The sequence below is a fragment of the Triticum aestivum genome, chromosome 4B, assembly GCF_018294505.1.
Source record: "Triticum aestivum cultivar Chinese Spring chromosome 4B, IWGSC CS RefSeq v2.1, whole genome shotgun sequence".
In the NCBI taxonomy this organism is placed as follows: Eukaryota; Viridiplantae; Streptophyta; class Magnoliopsida; order Poales; family Poaceae; genus Triticum; species Triticum aestivum.
In genome coordinates, this window is record NC_057804.1 from 567,221,110 (window position 1) to 567,230,995 (window position 9,886).

Here is a 9,886-nt window from a genome sequence, read left to right on the forward strand (position 1 = left end):
CGTATAGCAGAATCAATTCAGCCTTCCCAGTCAAAGGCTGGCAGAGGCTTGATGCAGATCAGAGATTTGCTCCGGGCAGCAGGAGATCAAAATTCAGCTGTATCACAGTCGCGGAACAGGATTCACAGCAAATCCGTGGCTGCGAATACGGTCCAGTCGGCTCATAGCCCTAGATCGCCCCCGAGGCGTGAAGGGCGTGGAGACCGGCACGATCAGTACAGGAACCGTGAGCAGTATGATCACCGATTCGATCGTGATGATCGACGTCGAGTGCCCACCTCTCCTCCTAGGGGTGGATCCTACGTACCTCGACAGCAGGATGATAGATGCCAGCACAGTGGCGGGCGAAGAATTCCTGTCGACCCTAGGGAACCAGGCTTTGATGTGAGATCCATCATCGTTCAGGGTCTGCTCGACCGGAACAGAGATGTACCCACTAGTAGCCGAGTGCATGTCTCCGGACCAGAGTGTTTCAGCAGAGCCATCAGAGCCGTAGTGATTCCTCGCAACTTCAGGTTGGCGAATGGAGTCAGTAAGTTCAACGGTGAGTCTAAGCCCGATACTTGGCTTGAGGACTACCGAGTGGCTGTCCATATCGGTGGCGGAAATGACAAGGTGTCCATGTAACATCTGCCTCTTATGTTGGAGGGATCAGCCAGGGCATGGCTGAATCAGTTGACACCCAGCAGCATTTACATGTGGGAAGACCTCTCCCGAGTGTTTGTCAGAACGTTCAAAGGAACATGCAAGCGACCAGCAGGACTGACAGAGCTGCAATCTTGTGTGCAGAAGTCGAATGAGACTTTGAGAGATTACATCCAGAGATGGATCACATTGCATCACACAGTAGAGAATGTATCTGATCACCAGGCAATCTGCGCCTTCAAGGAAGGCGTTAAGTACAGAGAGCTAAGCCTGAAATTCGGTCGAACCGGAGACATGTCTCTGAGTCGAATGATGGAGATAGACACCAAATATGCCAATGGTGAGGAAGAGGATCGGCTCCGGAGCAGCAAGCACAAGTCAGTCGCCCAGGAAACCGGAGGAGTGAACTCCAGTCGGAAGCAAAAACGGAAATCTGAGCCAGCTGCTCCTGGAGAAACCTTGGCCATGACTCAAGGAAAGTTCAAAGGAAAGCCCAAAGGGCCTTGTAACCCCAAGAAAGTGAAGGATAAAGAAGGAAATGACGTGATGGATTTGCCGTGTCACATACACACGAAGAAAGATGAAGAGGGTAATTTCATTTACCCAAAGCATACCACTAGACAGTGTCGACTTCTGATACAGCAGTTCCAGGGGAAACAGTCCAAGGATAAGGAAAAGGAGTCAGACAAAGTAGAGGACAAGGGGGATAGTGACGAGGAATACCCTCAGGTCAATTCCACTCTGGTGATTTTTGCTGACATTGAGAGCAAAAGTCGACTGAAAGTTATAAACCGAGAGGTGAATATGGTTGCTCCGGTGACACCCAATTATCTGAAGTGGTCTCAGACGGCCATCACATTCTACCAGTCTGATCACCCGACGCACATAGCCACCCCTGGGAGGCAAGCTCTGGTGGTCGACCCAGTCGTCGAGGGCACTCGACTAACTAAAGTGTTGATGGATGGCGGCAATAGTTTGAATATACTATACGCTGAGACGCTGAAAGGGATGGGAATTCCGATGTCCAGACTCAGCACAAGCAACATGAGTTTCTATGGAGTCATTCCTGGCAAGAAGGCCGCATCACTCGGCCATATTGCTCTCGATGTGGTTTTTGGTGATTCCAAGAACTTCTGCAAAGAAAAGTTGACATTTGAGGTTGTAGATTTCCCGAGTGCCTACCACGCTATTTTGGGCAGGCCAGCTTATGCACGTTTTATGGCTCGACCATGTTACGTGTACCTCAAATTGAAGATGCCTGGCCCTAAAGGCGTGATCACTGTTACTGGTAATCGCAAGAAAGCGGAAGAGTGTTTCCAGAAAGGCTCAAAGATCGCCGATGCTCAAATGGTGGCAGAAGAGTGGCAGGAACACCAGAGAAATGCAGACCCGAGTGATTTGTTGCGAGCCAAGAAGCCCGCTACGGAATCAACGTTTCAGTCGTCCGGTGAGACAAAACCAGTTCACATCCACCCGACCGACCCTAACGCTGCTCCGACTAATATCTCCACGACACTCGACCCCAAATAGGAAGAAGCTCTCATCCAGTTCCTCCATGAGAACTGGGACATCATTGCATGGAAACCTTCTGACATGCCAGGTGTACCCAGGGGGCTGGCTGAGCATCGTCTGCGAGTCGATTCAAAGGCAAAACCTGTCAAGGAACATCTGCGACGGTCCGCCGTCCAGAAAAGGAAGGCTATTGGTGAAGAGGTGGCTCGGCTCTTAGCAGCAGAGTTTATCCGAGAGATTTACCACTCCGAGTGGCTCGCCAATGTTGTCATGGTCCCCCAGAAGGACAAGTCACTTCGCATGTGCATTGACTTTAAACATATCAATCGGGCCTGCCCGAAAGATCATTTTCCTCTTCCCCGCATCAAGCAAATAGTCGACTCGACTGCGGGATGTGAGCGATTGTCTTTCTTAGACTCCTATTCCGGGTACCATCAGATCCGTTTGTATGGACCCGATGAGATCAAAACAGCTTTCATCACCCCGTTCGGGTGCTTCTGTTATGTCACCATGCCATTCGGCCTCAAGAATGCCGGAGCCACGTTCATGAGGATGATTCAGAAGTGTTTGCTCACTCAAATCAGTCGGAATGTGGAAGCATACATGGATGACATTGTGGTCAAGTCACGGAAAGGTTCCGACCTGCTGACTGACCTCGCTGAAACATTTGCCAACCTCAGGAGGTATGATATCAAGCTTAATCCATCCAAGTGCACATTCGGAGTTCCTGGCGGAAAGTTACTCGGTTTCTCATTTCCGAACGAGGAATCGACGCAAACCCAGAGAAAGTGGGCACTATACTCCGAATGAAACGACATGTGCATGTGCACGATGTTCAGAAGCTTACTGGTTGCTTGGCCGCTTTAAGTCGATTCATCTCTCGTCTCGGTGAGAAGGCATTACCTCTTTACCAACTAATGAAGAAGTCAGACAAGTTTGAGTGGACTCCTGAAGCTGATGCAGCGTTTGCAGAGTTAAAAACCCTGCTTTCCACCCAGCCGGTGCTTGCTGCCCCGATCAGCAAAGAGCCTTTGCTGCTTTAGATTGCAGCCACAGGACAAGTTGTCAATACAGTACTTACGGTTGAGCGGGAAGAAGAAGGGAAAACCTTCAAAGTTCAGCGCGCAGTATGTTATATTTCTGAAGTCCTGACCCCATCAAAGCAAAGATCCCCTCATTATCAGAAGCTTGTATATGGGATTTATATGACCACGAAGAAAGTTGCTCACTATTTCTCTGACCATACCATCACAGTCATCAGCGATGCCCCATTATCAGAGATTCTGCACAACAGAGATGCAACTGGTTGAGTGGAAAAATGGGCGATTGAACTCCTTCCCTTGGATATTAGATTTGAGGCCAAGAAAGCTATCAAGTCCCAAGCAATAGCAGATATCCTCGTCGAGTGGACTGAACAGCAATTGCCGACTCAAGTTCACTCGGAGCACTGGACCATGTTCTTCGATGGCTCCAAAATGCTGAATGGTTCCGGTGCTGGGGTAGTGTTGGTTTCCCCCCGAGGAGATAAGCTCAGATATGTACTCTAGATTCACTTTGACTCCTCCTCCAACGAAGCAGAATACGAAGCACTTTTGTATGGGTTGCGTATGGCCATTTCACTCGGCATCCCTCGCCTCATGGTCTACGGTGACTCGGATTTGGTGGTTAACCAAGTGATGAAGGAGTGGGACGTCAGAAGCCCAGCTATGACTGGTTACTGCAACGCAGTAAGAAAGTTGGAGAAGAATTTCGAGGGGTTAGAGGTTCATCACGTACCTCGACTGAAAAATCAAGCAACTGATGACTTGGCGAAGATAGGTTCCAAAAGAGAAGACATTCCGAGTGGCGTGTTTTTGGAACATGTCCACGTGTCGTCGGTTCAAGAGGATCCTTTCACCGAAGAAGCCCCGCAGCCAAAAAGTGCCACGGATCCGACTGAAGTTGAGGTCCCAGCTGTGGTCGACTTAATCATGGAAGTTCTGGTTATCACTCCCGACTAGACAGTGCCTTACATCGCGTATATCCTAAGGAAAGAGCTCCCAGAGAATGAAGAAGAGGCTCGGCAGATCGTCCGTCGATCCAAGGCCTTTACTGTCATGAAGGGACAGTTGTACAGAGAAAGTGCGACTGGAGTCAGCCAGAAATGCATAGTGCCGGAAGAGGGTCGAATGATTCTCAACGACATCCACTCGGGGACCTGTGGCCATCATGCGTCCTCTCGGACCATCGTGCCTAAAGCATACAGAGCGGGTTTTTACTGGCCCAGAGCAAATGAAATGGCGAAAGAGATAGTCAACAAGTGTGAAGGATGTCAGTTCTACTCCAATATGTCACACAAGCCCGCCTCAGCCTTGAAGACCATTCCAATCGTCTGGCCTTTCGCTGTTTGGGGGTTAGAAATAGTTGGACCACTGAGAACTGGCAGGAGCGGCTTCACCCATGTACTGGTGGCAGTCGACAAGTTCACCAAGTGGATCGAAGCCAAGCCCATTAAAAATCTTGATGCTGGCACTGCCATCAGCTTCATTAGAGAATTGATATTTAGATATGGAGTTCTGCATAGCATCATCACTGATAATGGGTCAAACTTCGATTTCGATCAATTCAAAGCCTTTTGCGCTTCTCAAGGCACACGAGTCGACTACGCTTCAGTCGCCCACCCCAGTCGAATGGACAAGCAGAAAGAGCAAACGGCCTAATTCTGAAAGGACTGAAACCCCGGTTGATGCGTGACCTCAAGCACGCAGCAGGCGCATGGGTCGACGAACTTCCATCAGTTCTTTGAGGACTGAGGACTACTCCAAATCGGTCGACTGGGAGAACTCTGTTCTTTCTGGTCTACGGAGCTGAAGCGGTTCTACCAAGTGACCTGCTTCACAATGCACCGCGAGTCGAGCTCTACTCTGAAGTCGAAGTAGAACAAGCCCGACAGGACGGAGTCGACCTTCTGGAAGAAGAAATAGAGATGGCCATGATCCAATCGACCATCTATCAGCAAGACTTGCACCGATTCTACGGCAGAAATGTGAAGAGCCGAGCCTTCTAAGAAGGAGACTTGGTCCTCCGAGTGGACCAACAGAAGCCACACAAACTCGCCCCTACTTGGGAAGGCCCTTTGATTGTTACCAAAGTTCTCCACAATGGAGCATACCGTCTTTACAACATTGATCGCCAGATTGACGAGCCACGAGCTTGGAATGCGGATCTGCTCAGCCCCTTGTATACCTAATTATTCACTCGGATGAATTGTAATAAAAGTACTTCTGTAGTTTATTTATCAAAGACAAGAGTTTTATAATTTTCCCAGTGATTGTTGTTACTTTTGTCCACATAAGGCAGTCCCCCAGTGGGTGGCTTAGCTACGAATCCGTTTCGCCTAAGTTTGTAAAAAAATCCTTACCGAGTGGTGAGCCAGCCTCCCACTCAGAGGCTTAGCTGCGAATCTGTTTCGCCTAAGTTTAAACAAAATCCTACCGAGTGGTAAGCCAACCTTCCACTCGGAGGCTTAGCTGTGAATCCGTTTCGCCTAAGTTTAAACAAAATCCTACCGAGTGGTAAGCCAGCCTTCCACTCGGAGGCTTAGCTGTAGTCCAAGTACTCGCCTAAGTTTAAACAAAATCCTGCCGAGTGGTGAGCCAGCCTTCCACTCGGGGGCTTAGCTCCAGCCTAGTGTTCGCCTAAGTACAAATACAACATGCGCTCCGCAAGGAGGATGAAGCACAGGTCGACTGCTACCTTCTCCTTTTGACCTACGCCACAAATACAACGTGCGACCCACAAGGAGGACGAAGCACAGGTCGACTGCTACCTTCTCCTTTCGAGCTATGCCACAAATACAACGTGCCGCCCGCAAGGAGGACGAAGCGCAGGTCGACTGCTACCTTCTCCTTTAGAGGTACACCACAAAAATCCTACCGAGTGGAGAGCAAACCTCCCACTCGGAGGCTTAGCTGCAGCCCAGTGCTCGCCTAAGTTTTTGAAAATCCTACCGAGTGGAGGGAAAATCTCCCACTCGGAGGCTTAGTTGCAGCCCAGTGCTCGCCTAAGTTTTTGAAAATCCCACCGAGTGGAGAGCAAATCTCCCACTCGGGGGCTTAGCTGCATCCCAGTGCTCGCCTATGTTTTTGAAAATCCTACCGAGTGGAGAGCAAACCTCCCACTCGGGGGCTTAGCTGCAGCCCAGTGCTCGCCTAAATTTTTGAAAATCCTACTGAGTGGAGAGCAAACCTTCCACTCGGGGGCTTAGCTGCAGCCCAATGCTCGCCTAAGTTTTTGAAAATCCTACCGAGTGGAGAGCAAACCTTCCACTCGGGGGCTTAGCTGCAGCCCAGTGCTCGCCTAAGTTTTTGAAAATCCTACTGAGTGGAGAGCAAACCTCCCACTCGGGGGCTTAGCTGCAGCCCAGCGCTCGCCTAAGTTTTTGAAAATCCTACTGAGTGGAGAGCAAACCTCCCACTCGGTGGCTTAGCTCCAGCCCTGTGCTTGCCTAAGCATGACGAGGTATAAGTCGATTGCAATTTGTGCTTCGTACCTACCTGCAAAAGTGCATCACAAACACTAGTATATATTCCGAGCGAAGGACAGTGATCGTTCGAAGGCGAATGCAAACATATTCAATGGCAAACCCAAATTCAGATAAAGTCCTATGGATCTAAAAGTGCTCAGGCACCAAGCCTATTAAAGTTTATCGGTTACAAAAACCACTCGGCATTCTGAGGCAAATTTAAAGCATCAAGCATAGAAGTTTTTTACTCCTCCTGCGAAGGACTGGAAGGCACAACGAACTCGTCCAGGTCGATTCCATCTGCGATCCGAGTGGAAGCAGTAATGAAGGTCTCCATGAAAGATCGGAAGTCATGCTTCCTGGTATTGGCCACCTTGACAGATGCCAGCTTGTCCCCTCGCGCGTCCTTGCAGTGAACACGGACCAGAGACAGAGCAACGTCGGCACCACACCTGGTAGAAGACTTCTTCCATTCTTGCACTCGACTTGGAACTTTGTTCAGTTGAGTCATCAGAGACTCGAGGTCGTTCTGAAGTGTTTCTCCTGGCCAGAGTGCTGTGTCGATGCGCGATGTTGCAACCTTCAGTCTCGCAAGATAGTCGACCACAACAGCAACGCGAGACTTGAGACGGAGCACATTCATGGCAGCTTCATCCTTCACAGGAGAGTTGATGGGATCCAAGCCAGTCTCCACTCGACTAGTCTCCTCTTCAAAGTTTTGGCAGAATTATGTGGATACGATCCAAAGATGAGCTAACAGTCCTACAATAAGTCAATGATTGCAAGTCAGTCGGATATAAGGGGTTACCTTCGAGCATGAGGAATAACTTCTTGGCGAGCCCTCCCAGATAAGCCTCTAAGTCGTTCTTCTTTCCCACCAGTTCGCTAGCCTTGTCACTCAGGGCTATCTTGTAATTCTTCAATCAGCTAACCTCCTTGTTGGCCGCGTCAAGAGCTGCTTTCAGATTGGTATTCTCCTCTTCAAGTTTGCTGATTGAAGCCAGCTTTTCTTCTACGAGTTTTGTCTTGTCCGAAGCCGCTTTTTGCGCCTCGGCGAGGTCAAGGTCCTTCTTCTTCAGAACATCCTTCAGTTTATCTACAGAATGACAGTGAGATCAGACTCAGGAATGGACAAAAAATAAAGGCAGTCGTCAAGGTTCTCACCAAACATACCTTTTGCCTCCTCCTTCGCCTTCGTGAAGTTCTCCTGGACAAGCTTCAGATCAAGTTCGAGCTGGATATGCTTGTTCTCCAACTTAGTATAACGAGCCACAAGCTCGCAAGATTTCTGCGAAAGATCAGTCGACAAACATCAAAGATAGTTCACTTCCGAGTGACTAAGAGAAAAATCGTAGCATTTCTAAGACTACAGCCGAATCAAAATATTCAACCGTAGTCTCGGGGACTGCACCGAGTGGGTACACTCAGCGTGCCCCCACTGGTTCTACCGGCTCGGATGGATCAGTCGACCGAAAGAGACAAAAAGGTTATGATAATAAATCATAGCTAACTGCCAACAGTTAGACGCAGTTTCAAAAAAAAGAGTGAAGTACTCTTCAGACCATAGCCGACTACCAGTAGTCGACCACGGTCTCGGGGACTACACCCAGTGGGTGCACTCAGCGTGCCCCCACTGGTTCCATGTTTCCATTCGACCAGATCGAGTGAAGAAAGTAAAAGAGGAAAAAGTTCAAGACATAAAGACTATAGTCGACTGCCATCAGTCCACCGTAGTCTCGGGGACTACACCCAGTGGGTGCACTCAGCGTGCCCCCACTAATCCAGACATTTCAATCGACACACCCAGTGGGTGTATGACAAATACTAAGATTTTTAGAAAGAAAAATTGTCAGGTATCATATCCTAACAAAACAGGCAGTGGTCAACTAACCTGGACAATGCTCTGAAGAGCTGAACTTGCATCATAAGCTGCTTGGCTGGCATCTTGGATCGCCTTCACCTGCTCCATCATGACCCCCGCCTGACATATGGCTTCCTTGGCAGCACCTGCTTGGTCCTCTGGGACATGGTGTGTGGAGAAGAGGGAAGGTGGATCAACACTCGATGACGGAGGGCGGGCACTCATCAATGGCACTGCAAATACACGGTAGCCCGAGCAACATTGCCTCCCTCCGGAACCAATGTCTCAGGTGCTGACACAACCTGAGCAGTCTTGCCAGCAGACGCTTTCCTGTTCCTCCTTTGCCTCAGTGGCTCCTCATCGTCATCCTCAGGGAGATCGATGATAATGCTAGGTGGAGCTACAGAAAAGGTTCAAAGTTAAAAATGAAGATCCGATCGACCGAAAGCGAAACTGCACAGATCATTCCAGGATTGGAAGTAGCAGCATCCTCCATTTCTTGATCTTCATGCCTGGCTGAGGTCTCAGAAGTGGCAGCACTGCGATTTCAGAAATCAGTCAGTCAGTGATCGGGTCGACCAAGAATATATCCATGTTAAAAGAGAAAACATGAGTTATGCCATTACCCAGAAACAGTCGGAATCTCCATCCTCATCTTTGGTAGGGCCTTCGCCGGTTTTGACGGTGCCGCTCGGGGTTGCTTCGACGCTTTCTCAGTCGGCGCCGGAGAAGTCGTCCGAGGGTGTTGGGTCGACTGCCCAGCAGGCACGGCTCCCTTGCCATGCTCGACCGCAGGATCATGGGCGAGCTTGGACCGTCTTTCAGTACGAGGAGGCTCGACTACCTCCTCCTCTTCCTCATCAGAGCCATCATCTTCTTCACCCTCGTCGTCGTCCGACTCCCACTCCTCCTGGCTTTCACCTCCACTTCCTTCTTCTTCTTCGGTCCGTTCTTGCGCCCCATTGGGCATCGAGTACATCTCAGTAGTGATCTGGAATACAACAAACAAGACAAAAGTCAGTCGACCGAATTGCAGCAAAGTGGAATGAAGAAAACAGAGTCATAGTCAGAGAAATGTGGTCAGACCTTGTCTGGTTCGTATGACTGGTCGAGTGGCGGGATCCTCCGGGCTCCACGAGGATTATCTTTGTTCCCTGTGATGGCAGTCATCCACCTCTCCAGAGTGGCATCGTCGACCTCCTCCGGGTGGACCCGAGTGGTGTCTTTAGTACCAGGGTACAACCACATCGGATCGCCCCGATATTGAAGTGGCTGAATACGCCGCCGAAGGAAAACCTCTAGAAGATCCATGCCCATCACTCTGTCACGAATGAGCTGGACTACGCGCTCCACCAACATCCTAA